General features: G+C 47.5%; 1 protein-coding gene across 2 annotated transcripts in view; it reads right to left on the bottom strand.

Annotated features, from left to right (window-relative positions):
- LOXL2 (lysyl oxidase like 2) overlaps positions 1-21,345 on the bottom strand; it is a 92,220-nt gene extending 70,875 nt beyond the window's left edge. The window contains exon 1 of one of the 2 annotated variants that reach the window (XM_053216419.1): positions 21,126-21,345. The gene's annotated coding sequence lies outside the window, so the exon portion shown is untranslated. The remainder of the gene's footprint in view (positions 1-21,125) is intronic. The other variant, XM_027077389.2, reaches the window with a different exon arrangement.
- Positions 21,346-21,617: the final 272 nt, after the last annotated feature.

Below are 21,617 nucleotides of genomic sequence, written 5' to 3'. Positions count from 1 at the left end.
CATGGGTTGGAGCCCTGCGCTGGGCCCTGTGCTGATAGCTCTGAGTCCGGAGCCTGCTTCGGATTTTGTGTCTCCTTCTCTCTCTACCCCTCATGCTCTTTCTCTCTCTCAAAAATAAACATTAAAAAAAGAGTTATGGATGTATGGATACAAGAGGTCTGTGTGAGTTCAAACAAAATCAGAGAAGGTTTTTGCCAGAAAGGAGCATGCAGGGCCATTTGAAAGGGGAAGGCCATGTCGGGGGTCACCTGGCTAAGGGAGCAAGCGCAGCGGATAATTTATATCTCCTGGTTCCCAAATCCAGGACTCCTCCCACTTCAGTACAAAGGTCAGGAGAGGCTAGGGGAGGAGGAAGGCCTTGAGCAGGGCTGGGAAGAAGAATTAGGAAAAGAAAACGTGGAGGAGTCTGGACTAGAGCATATGATGTGACTAGAGCAATAGGTGTGGAAATAAGCAATCTGTGCAGGGACAGAAAGAGGTGGCTTCCGAACACAGTTTTTAGAAGGGGCTGGAAAAGGATGGATGGGCAGATCTTCAGAGCAGGAGGGGAATTCAGAGTCAGCAAGTAAGGTTATTTCCATAATCAAAAGTGGAAATTCAGGCTCTAAAAGTAAAGCGTCCCCAAATCAATAGCGCTCAGAGGTGGTGAAGGCAGGGTTTGGACCTTTGTGTTCTGATTCCAAGATACTCAACCAGACCTTCTGGGGAACCAGTGGTGCCAATAGATACGAGAGGAGGGGCCGCCGGGAGGCAAGAGGACCTACACAGTGGAAGATGAAGGAGTCAAAGGTCCCCTCCCAGCCACTTTACTTGAATAGCGTTTTGACCTATGATCCTAGCATAGAGGTTGTTTTTAAATCACCGCGGAGAGGCACGTCAAGCATCAGATGGCCATCCGATCAGATCAGCGGATGTGGCACGGAGTAGATGCGCACACAGAGGGGTCGTGGAACACGTGTTTGGGGTGGGCTCAGTAGCAGAGCATCAGTTGGTGATAGTGAGAGATCCAGGGAGGAAGCACCACTTCAGCAGCAGAATCAGGATCCGGGTTCAGAGAGGGAGGGATTAGCTCCCAGAAAGACTGACCAGAGCAAGGTAAGGGACACAGTTCAACCCATACCAACTGTCTTCTCACCTAGGCCATTTGGGACCTCAGTGGATTCATAAAATCTTAGAACCAGAAAGTTCTTAAGATTATTCATCCAGTGCCCAGGATGGCAAACGCCCAGCGGGCACGCCACCCTTCTCCCGCCCCGCCCTGTGGCAGTCGTCACAAACCTGTGCCAGCACTCTTGCCTCTTACGTCTTGCTCCCAGACACCCTAGATAGCCACCATTAGCTGGTTGAATCTGACATGCAAATCGACATCTGCTTGCCTTCCCTGTCCCAGCCCACCCTCTTCATGGCACAGATGAGGGACTGGAGGCTAGGGGTGGCAGGGACTCAGGTTACAGAAGAGACTGAGAACCTGAGGTCTTGTCATGGTCCCTGGCTGCATCCTGGGGTCCAGCAGGATGCTTCCAGATCCTCTGCAAGCTGACCTCAGCCAAGAACTTAGAGCCTGACTGAAAAACCAAGAACTTAGAGCCTGACTAAGAACCAAGTTCTTAGAGCCAAAATTTAGAGCCTGGGACAGACAAAGGCATCTCAGATAGATAGAATTGGACACCAAGGCACCCAATGGGCCAAGACACCCAAGGTCAAGAAAAGGCTCTGCCAACTACTAACCATGGACCATGGGCCAATCCATTAAACTCTTGGTCTTCATTTATCCATAAAATGCAATGAGATGTGTGTGTGTGTGTGTGTGTGTGTGTGTGTGTGTGTGTGTAGATTAAATGAAATCATGTAAAAATTCCTAGCATACAGCATAGACTCATGCACATTAGTTTTCTTCTTGCCTTCCTGCCAGCTCAGTACCCCTTGATTTGAGTACCTACAGTACTCAGCAAATAGTTATTGAGTGAATAAATATAAATTCCTCCTCACATCTTCACCCCTACCCAAACTGCCTTTTTCTTCTGATCTAGGTGCATTGAAAAGCAAGGTGATAAATTCATTCCTCATGAAATGATCGTATTTAGGAATTTAACACATTAAAGAATAAATTAATTATTGCTCTAAGGACTTTTATGTTGTAACAAAGAACTCCTAGATACGAATTCCAGTAGTCGAATTTTACATATTGCACTGTGTTAGAAGTAAGGGCAACGGGTTTTTCATGAGTAGGTGGACCTTCCTGTGCCTTTCAGATCAGCTGACGTAGGTGCCTGCTTACCTCTGAAGGTGGGGAAGGTGGTAGGCAGACGGGGTGATTTATGGGGGATGAAGACGCCCTGGGATAATAAAATCTCGCCCCCACAGATAATCAATGCTTAGTATCTAGACGAAAGTCTTGGGCTGTAAGATGGGCTCTAAGAGACGCAGAGTAAGGCATAGTACCAACCCATCACATCTGATTTCCTGGAAAATGTGCCAACCCCCTGTACACACCTGTTTGCCCTCAAAGGATGAGCCCCTACCCACATGCTGGACCCGACACGCTCAGGGCCTGTGAATGTCTGAGGCAGTGAGCAATGCTGACACCCAGAGGGGAGAACGGTTGTGTCCGCGGGGCCCCATGGCAGACCCATGGGGAATGGCAGCTCCTCAAGACCCACTTCCTCTGAGGGGTTCCTGGGTGGCTCAGTTGGTTGAGCATCCGACTTCGGCTTAGGTCATGATCTCACAGTCTGTGGGTTTGAGCCCTGCGTCGGGCTCTGTGCTGACAGCTCAGAGCCTGGAGCCTGCTTCGGATTCTGAGTCTCCCTCTCTCTCTGCCCCTCCCCTGCTCATGCTCGGTCTCTCTCTGTCTCAAAAATAAATAAAAACATTAAAAAAAAAAAAAGACCCACCTCCTCTGAGAAGCCTGCTCCAGCGACTTCTGCCTTCTCGGCTTACCTCCTACAACACCGTTAGCTATGCTCAGGAAGCTGGAGGGAGCTGGGCATCATCTCTTGCTTTGAGTGTGCCATGGAAGCCACGCACATTCCATTCCCTCTCTGAGGCCATTTCCAAATAGATGCCAGCTTCAGGAAGGAAGGCAGAGTGAAGGCTTATGGGACAGCTCCAGAGCCTTCCCCTTGAACGTAACGTTATAGTGGAAGGGGCCGAGAGGCAGATGTGCTCTACCTTCGGGGTCGGGTCATTTTGTTGTGCAAAGATGATGGTGAGCAATTCCCCACTAGTTCCCCCACCCGGGGACATATACGCTTTTTTGCTCTCTGCCTGTTTTATGTATTCATTTGCACCTCCCCCCCTTCTTCCAAAAGTATGACTTCTGCTTTTATTCAGCAACCTGGACACTACACGGGCTGGCATTTTTAAGGTAAGACTCTGTTAAAGAGAAAGCTGGATTAAAAAAAAAGAACCTTGTATTTATTTACTTCTTGTACTCATTCTGTATCTATTACTGTATAAAAAGTGCTTTACAGGTATGAACCAATTTAATTCTCTAGACTAGAGCTTCCCAACAGAAACACAATGCGAGCCACATATGGGATTTAAATTTTTCTAGTAGCCACATTAAAAAAGTAAAATGAAATGGATGAAATTAATGTTAATGATATTATATCTTATGTCCCAAATATTATTGTTCCAGTATGTAATCAATATACAATTATTAGGGGCGCCTGGGTGGCTCAGCCGGTTAAGCATCTGACTTCAGCTCGGGTCATGATGTCACAGTCATGAGTTCAAGCCCCATGTTGGGCTCTGTGCTGACACCTCAGAGCCTGGAGCCTGCTTTGCATTCTGTGTCTCCCTCTCTCTCTGCCCCTCCCCTGCTCGTGCTCTCTCTCTCAAAAATAAATAAACATTTAAAAAATATATATGTATACAACTATTAATGAGATACTTTACATCCCTTTCTTCTACTAAGTCTTTGAGATCTGGTGGGTACTTTACATGCACGGCACATCTCAACGCGGACAAGTACATTTCAGGTGCTTGGTGGCCCCACTTGATGGTGGCCGCCATATTGGACGGCACAGCTCCAGGCAGCCCTCTGAGAGTATTATAAGCATCCCTATCTCCCTGAGGAAAAACTGAGGGACAAAAGGCTACGTGATTTTCCTAAGGTCACATAGCTAAAAGGTGATCGAGCTGGGATTTGCCTCCAGGCATCCAGATACCAGAACTGAGACATTTATTCATGAGTCATTCGTATCCCTGTGACTGAGAAAAGCACACTCTGGTATACCCAGCCTTGCCCAGTGACCAATTTGCTTAAGAAGACTGCTTTGGGCTAAAGGATTTGAGCTTCCCTAAGAAAGGTACTAGGCTCCGGGCATCTGGGTGGCTCAGTCGGTTAAGTGTCCAACTTCAGCTCAGGTCATGATCTCGAGTTTGAGCCCCACATCATGCTCTGTGCTGACAGCTCAGAGCCTGGCGCCTGCTTCAGATTCTGTGTCTCCCTCTTTCTCTGCTCCCCCCTCCACTTGTGCTCTGTCATTCTCTCTCAAAAATAAAATAAACATTAAAAAAAATTTTTTTTAAAGATGTATTAGGCTCCCAATGGTGAAAAATAAAAGCAAAGCTTGAATTTTAATTTGAATAAAACAAACAGCAGAGCACCATGTCTCTTACCTTCTCTGGCACCTAATCATAAACAAATATGGTCAATTCTCCCTTTACCTTTCTGGACATTTGATGACATTTGGACTGATGAAAGACACATTCCTCCTCTTCACACCTGCTCTCTCAGTCCTTAGTCAGAGATTTTTATTCTACTAAAGACATCAGAAAAATGGTGGAGACCTCTGGCCAAATGTAGTATCTGATCCCACAGCTGGGGGAGTTTTTAGACAACAGGAACATCTATTCAGCACTCACCTTTGAAGACCTCCCAGGTCATCCACGGCCATGTTTAATTCCAGGGACACCTTCTACCCTGAACACAAGCCAACTGGGTCAGCAGAACCTACCTGCAGCTCGTTCACACATACCAAAAAGCAAGCTCAGGAGGGTTTCAGCGACCCTCTCCAGGCATGCTGAGGAAAGTTCACAAGGCGAAAGCTCACCTTGGAGAGTACTGTTAAAACCTCATCTGACTGCAGTCTGGGAACTACTGCAGCAGATGGTCTTAATTATTCACACAGTTTAGCTCGGGAGTGGGCCATCGTCAGAGGGTTCAAGGCAAGATGCCCATGGACTGCAGTGTTTGATTAACATGAATGAGAGGCAGTGCGTGCCAGAGGAAAGCTGGCTGTGACTGTGGCTTATCAGAACGTGCTAAATGATCTCTCCCAATATGTTCTCGCTGGGCTCCTGGCTAAGAAGTTGAGGACATTCTCACATTCAATTCAGTCCCCTGGAGGATACAACTTTCACTCGGTCGATAGTAGGGTAAGCTACGCCAAGAAGAGGTATTATACTCCAGGGAGTATCTGGGGGAGATATGGGAAGAATTCCTTCACATCACTGGGATTGAAGGTCCCAGGCATTCCTGACAAACATCAGGCAGCATCAGCTCACCTTCTTCAAGGGCTGTGAGCACCCTCTATAAGCAGTGAGCCATCAGACAGCCGCACACTCCTCCCCCATGAAGAACAGGCTGGACCCGCTGCCACCTCTCTACTGTCAGGAAGCGGTTTAGAGGCACGCGGACCTGGGTTCAAATCTCATTTCCACTACTCGCTCTGTGACCTCAGGCACACTTAGATTGTCTAAGTCTGCGTAGTTCATCTGTCAAATGGAAACAGTATCTACTTAAAAGCAACTTTTTAAAGGGAAATCAAGAAACACCTGTTTTTCAGGATTGTTACAAAAATCAAAGGTCGGGGGCGCCTGGGTGGCTCAGTCGGTCAGGCGTCCGACTTCGGCTCAGGTCATGATCCCGCGGTCCGTGGGTTCGAGCCCCGCGTCGGGCTCTGTGCTGACAGCTCAGAGCCTGGAGCCTGTTTCAGATTCTGTGTCTCCCTCTTTCTCTGACCCTCCCCTGTTCGTGCTCTTTCTCTGTTTCAAAAATAAATAAATGTTAAAAAAAATTAAAAAAAAATCAAAGGTCATACTTCTATATGTTCCTGATCCACAGTAGGTGGTCAAAAATGTCAGGTAAAATATTTTGGTTCAAATAGGTGGAGCCTGCTAGACTTGGGTCGGGCAATTCAAGTGCCAACCACAAGATGCTAAGCTGTATTATGCAAGTGGTTGTGCTTAATTTTGATCTTCAGGTTTCCCCAAGTGTTATCTGGGGAACTGGGAACTCCCAAGGATAGCTTAGGTAGTTCCTCCTGGATCCAGCTCTTGGAACAACTTATTTGAAAACTAGAAATACACATTTGCTCCAGAGAATATATGATTTGGAGAAAAGCTTAGTTACCTCAATCAATAGGTGTCTTCACATGTGCTGGATAAGCTAGGTGGGGTGCTAAATCGTGCGAAGTTCAATGGGAGGGTGGGCTCCAGGGAGTCTGTCTATAGTGTCTGCAAATAAGACTTTTAAATAGGGTTTATGTCATCCAGTGCTATGACTCCAACAGTGGCATTGTTCTCATAATGGATGAATATTTGAAAATCCTTTACCTAACTTGAACCCAACAGGGCTCCAAAAGGCAAAAGAGGAAATGTAAAAGTGGAATTTCCAGGGTCCTTTTCTTAGGCTACTATTCAACAGCTGAATCATTTTGCCTAGCAAAGAGTATGAAAGGCCGACTCTAAAAAGAAACCCTGAGTCTCAAGATTTCCTTGGGGCTTTCAAACGTTTTCCTTCCCCCAGAAGCGGTCCCATCTGAATCACTCCATCACCTCCCTTGAAAGGGGCATTCTGTGCTAGAGAACCTGCCTGCCTAAAAACATTTTCGGAAAAGTGGCTATTGACTGGCCTAGGGTAGCCTTAAACAATATGACAGACCACGGCCCCTTACCACCGACACCTCACTCTGTGGCGCCCAGTCAAAAAATGCCCCACGTGACCCAGCTGATTCCTAGTCAGTAACAAAGGCATGCACAGACGAGGGGGGAAAACACACTGTAAACACCATTTGCTGTTTGCACGGCGTGCGTTTAGCAAAAAGCACTGCTCTTCTACAAGCTGATCCTCTTAACCGTTTCCCTTCTTCCCACCCACCAACACGACTGTCTGAGGCCCTCCTCAAGCAGGCCTCCCTTGGGTTCCAGCTTTCCATGACTGGCCCTGCCATTTCTAGGCCCTTCCGAGGTAGGGAAACGATTCGTTCCTCGCAGCCCTTGCTCCACATCTTGTGCTCCGGAGCTCCCAGTAGCGGGCCTTCCTGCTTCGTCGCATAAACAATGGCACCACTCCCCAGCCATGAGCAGTGGCCCACGATGCAAAGGGCACTTGCTCAGCGTTCGCTGAACAGGGGAGCACAGAACCCAGTGGGATTCTTTCACCCAGACAGAACGCTCCACTTAATGTCTCTGCCAGATGTCGGCATTCAGATACGGGGTCAAGGGGTGGGGTGGGGGCTGTCTCCTTCATCAGACCCTCACTGCTAGGGATTCCTGCTGGATCAGCAGGACTGATGAATGGTTCTCATTCATGGCCCAGAGCACACCGCGGGGAGGCTACCCCAGCTGTGGTCCGGGTGCTGCTTCTGGCCCCACATGGAACACATTCCTTTGTGGAAGAAGGCTGCCTTTGGTCAGGGGGGTGTGCTCAGAGAATGAGGGCAGCGGTGGGGGATGATGGGGCCTTTCTGAACCACCTCAGACAAGAATGCAGACTTTGACACCAGGCTTGGCCGGGGCTGGTCCATTTGGCCCCTGGCCAAAGATTCCACCTCAGCCCTGTCTATTTCTGGCCACAGAGCAGGAATGTTCAGGGCACCGGGAAATGGTGAGAAGGTAAGCATATAAAGCTGAATTTTTTTTTTCAGCCTTCAGAAAGAGGCCTTTGTCGGGCATAATTTGTTGTGATCAACTAGGGTTCCCCACAGTCCATCTCTGGCTCTGGATGAAATCTCATTTTAACCAGGCTGCTTCTTGGGGAGGCTGAAGGTACAATTTCAGACTCTTAAAAGTGTGCCTAATGGAGACTGTCAGACTGGATCAGAAAGGGAAAGCCAAATACATATAGCGTCTATAAGAGACACATTTTATCTCTACAGCACATAGTCCATAAAGAAAGGCAGAGAAAACCCAAAAATCAGTGCTGCTGTTTGAAGGCAATACCACTGTAATGGTGGTGGGAACAGAGTGATGCAAAGATGCCCATTGGATTCAAATTAACCAATCCGTGGCCCTAAAAAAATGAAGGCCTAGTCTGACTCCAGGATAACCTACAATAATTGAAAGAACACAGTGTTGGCATCTGAGAGTGGTCAAGATTCAGATCTGGCTTCTGCAACTAGAGAAGGGTCTTACCATCTTAGTGAGTCACATAAGAAGTATCAAGGGCCCAGGGCGCCTGGGTGGCTCAGTTGGTTAAGCATTGGACTTTTGGACTTCGGCTCAGGTCATGATCTCACAGCTTGTGGGTTCAAGCCCCACGTTGGGCTCTGTGCTGACAGCTCAGAGCCTGGAACGTGTTTCGGATTCTGTGTCTGCCTCTCTCTTTGCCTTTCCCCCACTCATGCTCTGTATCTCTCTCAAAAGTAAAAAAAAAAAAAAAAAAAAAAATTACAAAAAAAAAAAAAAAAAAGAAGTATCAAGGGCCCAGTAGAATGACTGGCTCATAGCAATGCTCAATGAGTGGTAACTATTATAATTATAAAATCAGCAAGAACCTGGAAAAATCCAAGGAGGGGCTTCACTTCACCCACTGACCACTCCTAACACACCACTTAGGTAACAGGTTTTAACCATCCCCCCACCTCCCCTCCTCTGTACACACCCCCCAAACACACTGTTTCCCAGAGCTACAATCAGTGGCCAAACTCGTCTGAGTTTCTGCACCACTTTAGGGGGAGGAAAACAGAAGCCAGAGCCAGAAGGGTGTGCAATCCAATCACTGCCAACAAGTCGTGTTTTTAGGGCAGGAAGTGTAGTTAGGGATGAGACCCACTGCATGCAAATCCATGGAGCATTGGTCCAGGCAGAGACAGGTGGGGAGGGGCTTGGCCATGCTCTTAAGAGGAGTATACTGGGTGGGAAGTGGAGGGAATTCTGGGCTAGAGGGAGTACACAAACCAGTTTTTCAAAGAGATGCCTCCTCAAGAGTGGCCACGGAGGTACTGGTTAGCTTTCCTTGTGCCTCAGGTAGGGCTAGTCTTAGCAGGACTCACTTTTGGCTACCTACACTTTCTGTGTCCCCACTAGTTTCCAGGCCAAGCCCTCATCCAAGTGATGAAACCTCAGTCAACAGTCAGTTCTTCAGGCCTGAGCCCCTCAGATGATAACTAGACCCAGGGGGCCCAGCAAAGGAGGGAGCAGCCACATCTTTGCCTTGTCTGGAAATGTCTGGCTACACAGAGGAGGGGGTAGGAGTGCCGTTCTCAACTTTGTTAAGAGCCCGTGATCTGGGATTCTGCTGTCCATTAGAAGCAGTGGCTTCCTTCCAGAAGCCCGGTGAGTAATAGCAGGCACTGACCGCCACATCACCAAAGCTGGCGGGGCTCAGCTGCACAATGCCAGCTGGTGCTGTGTCACTGATGATCATTCCTGGAGATAATGGCATCTGCAGAGTAGTGGCATATACACACGGACCTACAAGTTCTTGCTCTTCCTAGGGGAGGCAGACTTTCTCAGCTACCTTTGGACCTGATCAGTGTCAGTGGTGCTGGTCACAAGTCTTTCTGGGCCCTCCTAAGGATGATTCTAATATTCTCACTGCATTTCCAGCCATGGCATGGCTCCCACTGGTGGCTACAGGATGCCTCCACTTTCTTTAGCATGACACGTACTAGCTTCAACCCACAACCGTAGGTTTAGCCACACTGACCTGAGTGCATGTGGTCCCCAGAAGATACCTGCTTCCACACTTCCCTGACTTTGGTCTTGCTGTTCTTTATTCTAGGATACCATATATCTACCTCCTGAACACCTGTTACTCTATGTTTAGGAATCTACCCACATGTATATATAGAAAGTCTTCAGGAATCTACTAAAAGACTATTAGAACTGATAAGAGTTCAGCAAGGTTATAGGATACAAGGTCAATATACAAAAGTTAACTGTTTCTATTCACTTTCAAAGAACAATCCAAAAAGGAAATGACAAAACGAATTCCATTACAATGGCATCAGAAAGAAAATATTTAGGGGCCCCTGGGTGGCTTAGTCGGTTAAGTATCTGACTTTGGCTCAGGTCATGATCGCGTGGTTCATGGGTTCAAGCCCTGCATTGGGCTCAATGCTAACAGCTCAGAGCCTGAAGCCTCCTTCAGATTCTGTGTCTCCTTCTCTCTCTGCCCCTCCCCTGCTCATTCTCTCTCTCTTTCTCACTCTTTCTGTCTCTCAAAAATAAATAAATGTTGAAAAAAAATTTTAATATAATTTTAGAAACAAATTTAACAAACGACATGCAGAATTTATCTTCAGAAAGCTACACATTTTTCAAAGATATTAAAGATCTACATACATGGAAAAACATCCTGTGTTCATGGATTGGAAGACTTAATGTCATTAAGATGAGAATACACATTAATCTATGAATTCATCAAAATCTCTATTAGAATCCCAACTGACTTTTTCATGGAAATTGAAAAATTGATTCTCAAATTTATGTGGAATTGTAAGGGATCCAGAATAGCCAAGACAATTCTGAGAAAGGAGAACCCAGTGGGAAGACTCACACTTTGCAATTTCAAAAGGGCAAAAGGTTAACACAAAGCAACAGTTATTAAGACAGTGTGGTACTGGCACAGGACAGACACATAGATCAGTGGAATATAACTGAGAGTCCAGTAATAAACTCATATATTTATCAGTAATTGATTTGGACACGAGTATCCAGACAATTCAATGGGGAAAGGCCAGTCTTTGTAAAAAGAATGGTGCTGGCATAACTGGGTAGCCACACATAAGAGAAAGACGCTGGACTCCTCCTCCACACTATTTACAAAAATTAATCCAAAATGGATCAAACATCTGCATATAAAAGCTAAACTACAAAACTCATAGAAGAAAACGTAGGGGTAAATCTTCCTGACTTTGGATTTGGCAATGGTTTCTCAAATATGACACCAAAAGCACAGGCAACAAATTAAAAATATGTATATTGGACTTCATCAAAATTTAAAGTGCATCAAAAGGCACTATCGGATGTTTCATGAACCAGGGCAGCAGTAGTATGGGTAGGAAAAAAGGCATAGTGATCAAGTATTTATTGTACTATTTACATGTCTATCTCCCTTTCAAACCTGTGAATCCCCTTGAGGGCACATAATCTCTGTATCCCCCGAATCCATTATAGTATAAATGCTGAGTACATGTGATGTCAACTGAGAAACAAGGAGACACTATCAAGAAGGTGAAAAGACAATTCACAGAATGGGAGAAAATATCTGTAAATCATAGATCTGAAAAGTGTCTGAAAGTGTCTGAAAAGAACACATAAAAACTCCTACAATTTGGGGTGCCTGGGTGGCTCAGTCAGTTAAGTGTCTGACTCTTGATTTTGGCTCAGGTCATGATCTCATGGTTTGTGAAATCAAGCCCTGCATCAGGCTCTGTGCTGACAGTGAGGAGTCTGCTTGGGACTCTCTCTCTCTCTTTATCTCTATCTCTCTGTCCCCCTCCCCTGCTCTCTCTCTCTCTCTCTCTCACACACACACACACACACACACACACACTTTCTCTGTCTGAAAATAAATAACATTAAAAAAAACTCCTACAATTCAATAAGAATAAGCCACCTAATTTAAAAATGGGCACCGGACTTGAACAGAATTTCCCCAAAGAAGATATGCAAATGCCCAATGAACACCCGAAAAGATGCTCAACATCATTAGTCACCAGGGAAAAAGCAAATCACAACCTCAATGAAATACCACTTTGCATACACTAGGAGGGCTATACAATGTTTGAAAAAAAATTTTTTTAATGTTTATTTACTTTTGAGAGAGAGAGAGACAGAGTGCGAGTAGAGGGGAGGGTCAGAGAGAGAAGGAGACGCAGAATCTGAAGCCAGCTCCAGGCTCTGAGTTGTCAGCACAGAGCCCGACGCGGGGCTTGAACTCACAGACCGAGAGGTCAGGACCTAAGCTGAAGTCAGACGCTTAACCGACTGAGCTACCCAGGCGCCCCTACACATTTCTTTTAAGGGGGAAAAGGTAGGTGTTAGTGAAGATGCAGAGAAATTGGAACCCCCATACATTGCTGGTGGTCATGTAAAATGGTACAGCCGTTGTGAAAAACAGTTTGGCAATTCCTCAAAAAGGTAAACATAGAATTACCATACAACCCAGCAATTCTACTCCTATTTATATACCTAAGAATTAAAAACAGATGTTCAAACAAAAGTTCGTATACAAATGTTTATGGCAGCACTATTCGTAATAGCTAAAAGATGGAAACAATCCAAATGTCCCCCAACAATGAACAGATAGCGCCTGGGTGGCTCAGTCGTTTGAGCCTCTGACTCTGGGTTTTGGCTCAAGCCATGATCTCGCTGTTTGTGGGTTTGAGCCCCACACTGGGCTGTGCAGCTGGCAGTGCAGAGCGTGCTTGGGATGCTCTCTCTCCCTCTCTCTCTGTCCTTCCCCCACTCACGCTGTCTCTGTCTCTCTCAAAATAAATAAACTTAAAAAAAAAGCAATGAACGCATAAACAAAATGTGGCATATCCATACGGTGGTATATTATTTGGCCATAATAAGGTATGGAGTATGCTTACGTGCCACAACATAAATAAGGCTCGGAAACATGTAAAGTGAAAGAAGCCTTATGTTTGATTCCATTTATACGAAATATCCAGAATTGGGCACATCTAAGCAGGAAGCAGATTAGCAGGAGTGGGCGTGGGGAGTGAGGGTAGGGTGGGGGAGAGAAGGAGGTGACAGGTAAGGGACACAAGTTTCTCTTTCCGGTAATGAAATGCTCTAAAATGGACTGTGGTGATGGTTGTACATATCTGTGGATATACTAATATCCATTGACTCGAACACTTTAAATGGGTGAATTATATAGTATGTAAATTACATCTCAACTAAGCTGTTAAAAAATGGACTTAAATGACACTTGTGTTAAGAGTATATATTTATGAAGTAGCCGCTACATGATAAACACTGTATTAGGCACTGGGAATTCAAAGATGACTTTGACGTGGGTTCTGCGCTCAAGGAGTGCACACAATACTTACAGAAGCAGGAACAGTACAGAACGAGATACAGGAGTGAAAGGAGGAGGTGGTGATCACACCTGAGGATGAGGAACAGGAAAAGCCTTAGACATTGACACTGAGCAGGTTGTGGAGGCAAGTTTGAATTTGACAGGTTGGGGGTGGGGAGATCATCCCAGGCAGCAGGTAGGGCTGGTCTGAAATAACAAAGGGTCTTTTGGAAGCTGTGTGTGGTGCAGATAGCAAGATGAAAAGCAGAGGCACTGCGGGGTGGGGATGATGAGAGGTGGGAGAGATGACAAGCAGAGGGCCGGCAGAGAGGGAACTTGAACGTCATGCTAAGAAATGCTGAGTTTTCCTTTTGGGGATAAGGAGCCAATGGACAGTAAAGCAGGGGCGGGGCGGGGCGGGGCGGGGGGGGGGTGATGGGGGCAGATTTGTGATCTAGAGCAGGAGTCAGCAAACTGCAGCCCACAGGCCAAATCTATAAATACCGTTTCTGGAAATGAAACTTTATTGGAACACAGCCATAATGAGTTCTTTACTTGCTATCTGTGGCTGCTCTCCCACTAAAACAGAGTGTGGACCAATAACAACACAGAGCATATGGACTGTGACGTCCAAAATGTTTGCTATCCATCCTTAGAGGAAAAGTTTACCACCCCTGCTCTGGAAAGATCACTGTGGCTATTGCATAAAGGAGGGCTTGGTGGAGGTTACGACCAAAGGAAAGGAGGCCAATTAGGAGACGAGCAACTCTCTCGCTGCTGGGTAATGTCACGATGTTGGTGTAACTGGCATGGTTGTGGGGTGGAGAGATGGGCCTGGCTTTGTGAGCTCTGGGGAGGGAAAAACAGCTGGGGAATATCAAGTCAAGAAAATCAAGAGTGCCTGGTTTTCTGGAAAGGATGAGAGACCCCACAGGGTTTCACTGATGTGTAAATTTTAGTGTTTTTGTCCTCATCATTAAAATGTTTCTAAACATCATTTTTAGAAGAAGGCTCTCAAACAGAGCACCTGAATTCAAGGCAGCTTAAAGTTTTTTATTTTACTTTATTTCATTTTATTTTAAGTAATCTCTACACCCAACAAGGGGCTCAAACTCAAGAGTCAGTGCTCTACTGACTCGGCCAGCCAGGTACCCCTAGCTGAAAAGTGTTTTAAAGAAATTATTCTTACCACTTGGTTATGGGCATGCTAGAGCAATTCTAGGCAACCCGGTGGATAATCTTCCTCTCTTCACGTGTTGCAACAAGCCCAAGGTCCACAAATTCTTTGGCTATGCTCTAAGGCTGCCGTTGGCACTAGGTGGGCACTAAGGGGTTGGCGGCCGGCCATCAGAATATTCTTGACCGACGATTTTATTTTATAAAATTTTTTTTAACGTTTATTTATTTTTGAGACAGAGAGACAGCATGAACAGGGGAGGGTCAGAGAAAGAGGGAGACACAGAATCTGAAACAGGCTCCAGGCTCTGAGCTGTCAGCACAGAGCCCGACATGGGGCTCGAACCCACAGACTGTGAGATCATGACCTGAGCCAAAGTCGGACGCTCAACCGACTGAGCCACCCAGGCGCCCCTACCGACGATTTTATTTTAAATACATGTGTCAAATACCATGTCTTACTCATTTTTGTGTCTCCTACAATGACTGGCAGAGTGTCTGGCACATAGAAGGCCACTAATAAGTCGTTTTAGTTAAGAAGGAAGAGAGAGGACCAGGTGGGAAGAGAAGGAAAGGAAGAAGGAAGGAAAATAAGACAGGAAAGCAGTACATGGCCACGAAATTTTCCCCCAAGGCTGAAAACTCATGCTGCAGCAGAAGCTGATAAAAGGGCCGTTCTTCAGGTGGATGTGAGTCCCCTTCTTCCAGGGAGAGCCTGGAGGGACCATACTTAGTGGTCATGTGTTAATACAGCTGCAAACGCCAAATATGCTGTACTATCTTCCCCAGATATTTTAAGGAAATAAGTGGCTTAAATCTCACAACGAATCTCGATGTTTGTGTCTTTCAAACATGTCTTGCAAACTGCCTCGCGAAGAGAAAACGAGCGTCCAATCCCAAGACCCCGAGGTGTAGCTAAAGCAGCCGCATGCAGGCATGAGATGTAACTGAAACCTCTTGCTTTACCGTGTGCTCCAGGTAATGTTCTAGTCTTGGTCTAGGCGGTAGTTACACGGACATGTTCATTTTGTAAAAATACATCCAGAACAGGTAGCTGTACACCCATGCTCACAGCAGCACTATTCCCAACAATCAGAAGGCGGAAGCAACTCAAGTGACCACTGATGAACGAACGGGTAAACAAAATGTGGTATGTCCATACAAAGGAATACTATTCCCTTAAAAAGGAAGGAAACTGACATGCTGCAACATGGATGAAACTTGACGACATAGATGTTAAGTGAAATAAGCCAGTCACCAAAAGACCAAGTACCATATGATTCCACTTACATGAGGAACCCAGAGTTGTCAAATTCATAGAGACAGAAAGTAGAATGATGGTTTCCAGGAGGCTGGGAGGTGGGGGCGGGGCGGGGGGTAGGGAATAGGGGGTTAGTATTTAATAGGGATAGAGTTTCAGTTTGGGAAGACGGAAAAGTTCCAGAGGTGGATGGTGGTGACGTCACACAACAATGTGAATGTGCCTAAAGCCACTGAGCCCCACACTTAAAAATGGTTACAATGGTGAGTTTCAAGTTGTGGATATTTTATCACAATAAAAACAAAACCAAAAGCGTATACATGTGTATGCTTAGAATTGGTGCCATTTCACCTACATGTACTATTCTTGGTGGGGGGTGGGGGAGGAAGTTGACTTTAAAAATGCACTCAATTTTATATTTGTATTTGATTTAGGAAGATAGGAAAAGATCTTTCTTACTAGATCTTAGGATCACGCTGTCACTCTGGAAAGCTGTGCTATGTTTATCCCGCTACTCTTTGGTGCTCCAGGACAAGGCTGGGGGTGGGGGAGTTCATGGATTCAAGTTCAAAGGCAGTGACAAGAAACGGAGCAGAGTAAGCTGTTCACAAGTCATCCACATAATGTTCTCATTAGGCGTATGCTTTTCAGGCAAGCAGCATCATTTTCCCAGAAGATACTCTAAGCATTGTGTTGGGGACGCATCAAGGAGGGCATATGGCAGCTTGCACAAAACCTCCACGGGTCTGCTTGTCTACCAGATTCTGACAATGAAACAACTTGAAAAATGTCTCATCATTCGCATGCGATATTACAGTATGAAGTTGGAGGTATTCCACACGAAGGCATCAAAAGCCTTGGGTAAGAAGAAATGATTAACTGTGGTCCTAATTACATCCTCATTATCTGTTGAGTCTGTTCTCACTGTACCCCCGGACTTGCCACATGTCACTTACCTGGGTATGTCGTTTTTGCCAAGAGAAGTGCCAAAGATTTTTTTTGAACTCCGGACAGAAATCTTATCTAAATTGTCACCATCACACTCTTATCACCCTGGAATAAGTGGCTATTCTGAAGGGATGGTCCTGTGCCAAAAGAATTTTCAGACACACATGGCGGGCAGGAGCGGCCAGCACACCTGGCCAGGTTGGGTTCCCTGCCAAGCATGCGCCATGCGCAACAGCAGGAGCACAGCTGGAATTACTAAAATAAGAAGGTCTGAAGACTCGCTTCGAAACTAGACATGGCTGGAGAGCAGAAGATAAGCCGTGCATGGCTGCAGGTGCATGTCTGTGCAATCTGCTTGGCCCTCCCAGTCCTGGCTCACAGTTGCCAGTTCTGCTGGTTCCGGGGGGGTCTGGGGCGGGGCAGCCTGCGGCCACTTCATCTGAGGCCTCGTGGCCCATTCAGGGTCCACGGTGCAGCTGGGTTTATGTGACACAGCCACGGGGACAGATCACTAAGACCATTTTCCAGAGGGGAATGAACAATAATCACAAGCTGTTCTGAATCCAAGCAGCTCCAGGAGTGGGGGACTCTACTCCCTAATGCTCCCAAAGCTATAAGGAAAGAAGCAACTGTCACAGCTGATGTGGCATCACCTAGAAATTCTGCTCCCACGGAGACAGCCTATTAGCTAAGGGGGAAGAGAATTTATGGCTGCCGGAAGACAAGGTGATTCAAGGTTAATGGTTTGCCCCTTTGAGTTTTCTACAGTTTGAATAATGGGATTGAGTAACCAGTTTCTCTGTCCCTGACTGCCTGTTTTATGGAAGGTGTGTTCATTCAATGTCTATTTCAGGGCAATGAATATAAGAGCAGAAAATCTAGGAGTCAAGAAATAAGAGATTCCATTTTCCCACACGGCCAGCCAAGGAAGAATTCCAATTCATGAGTCTTACTAATAAGATGTAGAAATGATTTATCACCCCACTTCCCAGCAAATAAGCACAAGTAATGAAAATGCTAAAAGTAAAAAATTCTGGTGTTCTATATCCTCATCAGACCAAGGCAGAATAAACAAAGCTGTCCATAACTGAAGGACTTCAGAGGGAAGTCTCTTCCCTGTCATGAAATTTAGGAATCTCCGACTATAGACACTAGCTGCCAAACTACTCAGGCAATGATCAATGATGGGTAATTGTTCTCAGTGAGATTTCCTTCTGGTGCCTTGGTCTTGTCCAAGAATTTCAGCGACAGCGGATTTGCTCATCCTACTTCCAGAGCTAGGAGCCAGAGACTAGGGGGAAATGCTGCTTCCTAGTTCACAGAGGCCCACCCCGAGTCCTCAAGAGGGAAGTCACTTTCATACGGTTCTACAATAAGCTGGGAAATAAACCCAGGCTTCCTGACTTTGCAGCTGATTTACCGCAAGCACCAAATGGCCAGTTACTACATATTCACACACGGATTTCTAATCACAGGTGTACGGGAAGTGATAAGCTCAGGATGCAGCCAGAGCCAAGAGGAACACTTCAGAGAACAGCCGATAGCCCATGAGCAGCACTGAGAAACAGAGCCACTGTGGCCCAGGAATGAGGAGGCTGGGTCAGGTCCTGGCTTTGCCAATCCCTGCCTTGCCATCTGGACAGCTTATCTGTTTGCCAGTGTGCTCAGCTGTAAAATGAATTCAGTACCCATCTTACTCTTCGGTGGAGTGTTATAATAACCAAACGACACAGTGGATAGAAAAGTGGTTTGATAGGAATAACATACAGTATGAACGTAGATTATAAAAACCAGCAGAGCTCGGCTCAACTTTACAAAGGCATTTTGGGGGAAAGTGGGAAATTTTTGTCTTTGTTTTGTTTTAATTTTTTTAATGTTTATTTTTGAAAGACAGAGAGAGAAAGAGCATGAGTGGAGGAGAGGCAGAGAGAGAGGGAGACACAGAATCTGAAGTGGGCTCCAGGCTCTGAGCTGTCGGCACACAGCCCGACGTAGGGCTCAAACTCATGAACTGTGAGATGACGACCTGAGCCAAAGTCAGATGCTTAACCAACTAAGCCACCCAGGTGCCCCAAAAGTGGGAAATTTTTTAATATGGGCTGGGTATTAGATGATAGTAAAGAATTATTGCTAATTTTCTTAGGCATAGCAATGGCATAATGGTTATTTAATATTTTTCAAGATCACACTGAAATACATAGGGATAGAATTATTATCAAATTTGAAATCTGGAATTTGCTTTAGAAAGAAAGAGCAAAAGGATAGATAGGAGCAAATATGGCAAAATATTGATAACTGTTGAAGCTGGGGGAGAAAATATGGAGGCCTTCTCTCTACTATGCATATATGAAATTTTTCAGAATACAAAATAATTTTTTAAATTTATTATTATTTTTTTTTATCTTAGCAAGAGAGAGCTTGAGTGGGAGGGGGAGGGGCAGAGGGGGAGAGAGAGAATCTTAAGCAGGCTCCACGCTTGGCATGGAGCTTGATCCTGCGACCCTGGGATCATGACCTGAGCTGAAATCAAGAGTCAGAGGCTCAAACCTCTGAGCAACCTAGGCGCTGCCCGCCCACACAAATACAAGATAATTTTTAAGTAAACATTGCAGAATTGGGGGGTGGGGGATCACAAAGCTTCACTGAAGTTCATCCCCAGAGCACAGAAGATCTGTTTCCTTCACAAGACCCTTCCACACTGGTCATCCAGAGGTCAGAGAACAAGGACATGGCAAAAGGCCAGGAGAAGGCAGGCCAGGACCCCAGGTGGAAGCCTCTTTCAGAATTTTCTGTCTGCCATGCATCCAAACGTCAGCCAGCCTATAAAGTCAAGTGCACACTTTGTCTTCAGACCTAAGTATCCTACTCACCTTAGACCAAGTCACTTGTTAACACAAAGTTACAGGGGGACACACAGACGCTTGCATACCCACACCCCCCACTGAGGCTCAATTGTTTTGGGCCCCAAGAACCCCAGGGCCAAATGGGGGCATGCACTTTGCCATGGGAGTGAATGGTCATTCCGGGGCAGATACTGGGGACCGTAAGGGGAACAGGACAAGAGGGAGAGGGAGATGAATAATTTAGCTAAGGCAGGGTCCAGTGAGCCAGTCATTCATCTGGGTACTGACTAGGGAAATGATCATTTCCCTCTTCCTTCTAAGCCCCATCCCTGACCATTTTAAGTACAGAATACACCATAAATAACTAAAAAGTTCCAGCAAAGGTGACAAATGGGCTTTGGGGGTTCCTGGACAGACAGGCTGGCGGTGGCATAAGGGAGGAGCCGGAGTACAGGAAAGGGGTTCGAGCCCCCACTGACTAGCTCCCTGGCCTTGGGCTTCAGAGCTTTTCCTCCTCTGCAAAAAGAAATGATCGGGCTCATTTTGAGAACCCCGGAGTTCAAAGATTTTAGGGGGCAAAATTAATTTTGGGCATGTTCCGACTTACGTGAACATCGTTCTTCTCACCTGGACCTGAGGTTTCCTAACATTTTGAGCAGTTCAGTGCTTCCCACCCCCACCCCACCAAGTTCCGCCGCGTCCCCTCACCCCACCCGCGCTGGTTTTTGGTGGTCTTCGCTTGTTTCTTCCAATCATTTCTAGCTCGGCGCTGATTTACAGCGACACCTCCAGCAGGCAGCTACAGTTAGAGGACTCCCAGATTTGGAGTGGGGGGAGGGTGTGCAGCGCGCAGTGGCCAAAGCGCCTGCGTAAAACTGTACGCACTGAGTCCTGTGGGATGCGTACAGGGCTAGGATTTGCTCTACCACTGGGGCGACCCTGCATGTACGACCCTCGGGTTAGCTTGTGCTAGTTCTTTCCTACTCGAGGGTCTCTCTGTGATAACGGTGGGAGAGGTTCCCCGGTCCCCGGACAAGCCAGCACGACGTGGGAGGGAACACCTTGGGAGTGGACCGCGTCTGTCCTCCTAGAGGACTCAGGGCACTCCTGCGCTCAGCCGAGCCTTTCTAGCAGGCTGGGGAGAAAACCCAATTCCGAGACAGTGGGAGATAGAGCACCCAGGCGTACCCCTTGTGGCCCCCATCCGCTCTGCCCCAGCCCTGTGCGCTCCGTATCCCCAAAGTCCGGGGACACCCCAGGGCACTCCCCGCTGCCGCGCGCCCCCCATACCCTCAAAAGCCAGAACGCCGGGTAACCCTGGCCCCACGCCGCACCTAGGGCCCACAGAGCCTCGACGGGCTGCGTCCTGCCGGGTCGCAGGAGCCCCCGGCAAGACAGGAACACAGCGCCCTGATCCCCGGGGCGCGCCAGCTGCAAAGCCTCGCCCGGCTCAGGGAGAGGTGGGGCTGGCCGGTCCGCCCGAGTCGGAAGGGGCACCCGTTAGCCGGCAGGTCCTAGCATCACTCCGAGCAAGCAGCCTTCGCTCCAAGTGCCCGCCACGCAGGTCCGGGGAACCCGCAGCACGGCCGAGAGGGAGCTCCGCAGGGAGCGGACCCCGGGGACCCCACCGGGACGCTCCCGCTTCCCTGCCTACAGCTGTGCGGAGGGGAGGAGCAGGGAGCGCTCTTACTTGGCAACAGGGGCCCGCGCTGGCTTGGCTGGGGCCAGCTTTCCACGGTGGCCCCTCTCCGCGCGCGTCGCCGCTGCGCCCCTTTCCCGAGCAGAGGGGACGAGCCGACTTCTCAGGCCGCTGAAGGAAGCGGGATCCAAGTTGAGGAAGCCGCGGGCCGGAGTCGCTCCTTTACGCTTTTCCCGGTACTTTTAACGCGAGTCGGAAGGCAAACCCCTCCCCGAACCCACCCCCTTCCCGGGAGGTGGCCACCGCGGCAGGCCCGGCCTCCAGCCCCTTTTGTTGTAATTCGAGAGCGGCCCCTCCCCGGGCCCGAGCCGGCTGTGCGGGGGAGGCCGCGCGCCAGAGGTTGCAGCGCTTCCCAGGCTCTTCGCGCCCAGGTTTCCGGAGACTGAGCAGCTCGAGAGGGGGCCCTTTCCTCGGGGAGATTCCTCTACCCACCCCCACCCTCAGCAGCTCCCGGAATTTAACCCTTCGATGCCCTTATGCACC

This window comes from Acinonyx jubatus, chromosome B1 (genome assembly GCF_027475565.1).
Source record: "Acinonyx jubatus isolate Ajub_Pintada_27869175 chromosome B1, VMU_Ajub_asm_v1.0, whole genome shotgun sequence".
NCBI lineage: Eukaryota > Metazoa > Chordata > Mammalia > Carnivora > Felidae > Acinonyx > Acinonyx jubatus.
The sequence above is the reverse complement of the archived record's forward strand: the minus strand, read 5'-3'. Positions and strand labels throughout refer to the sequence as shown.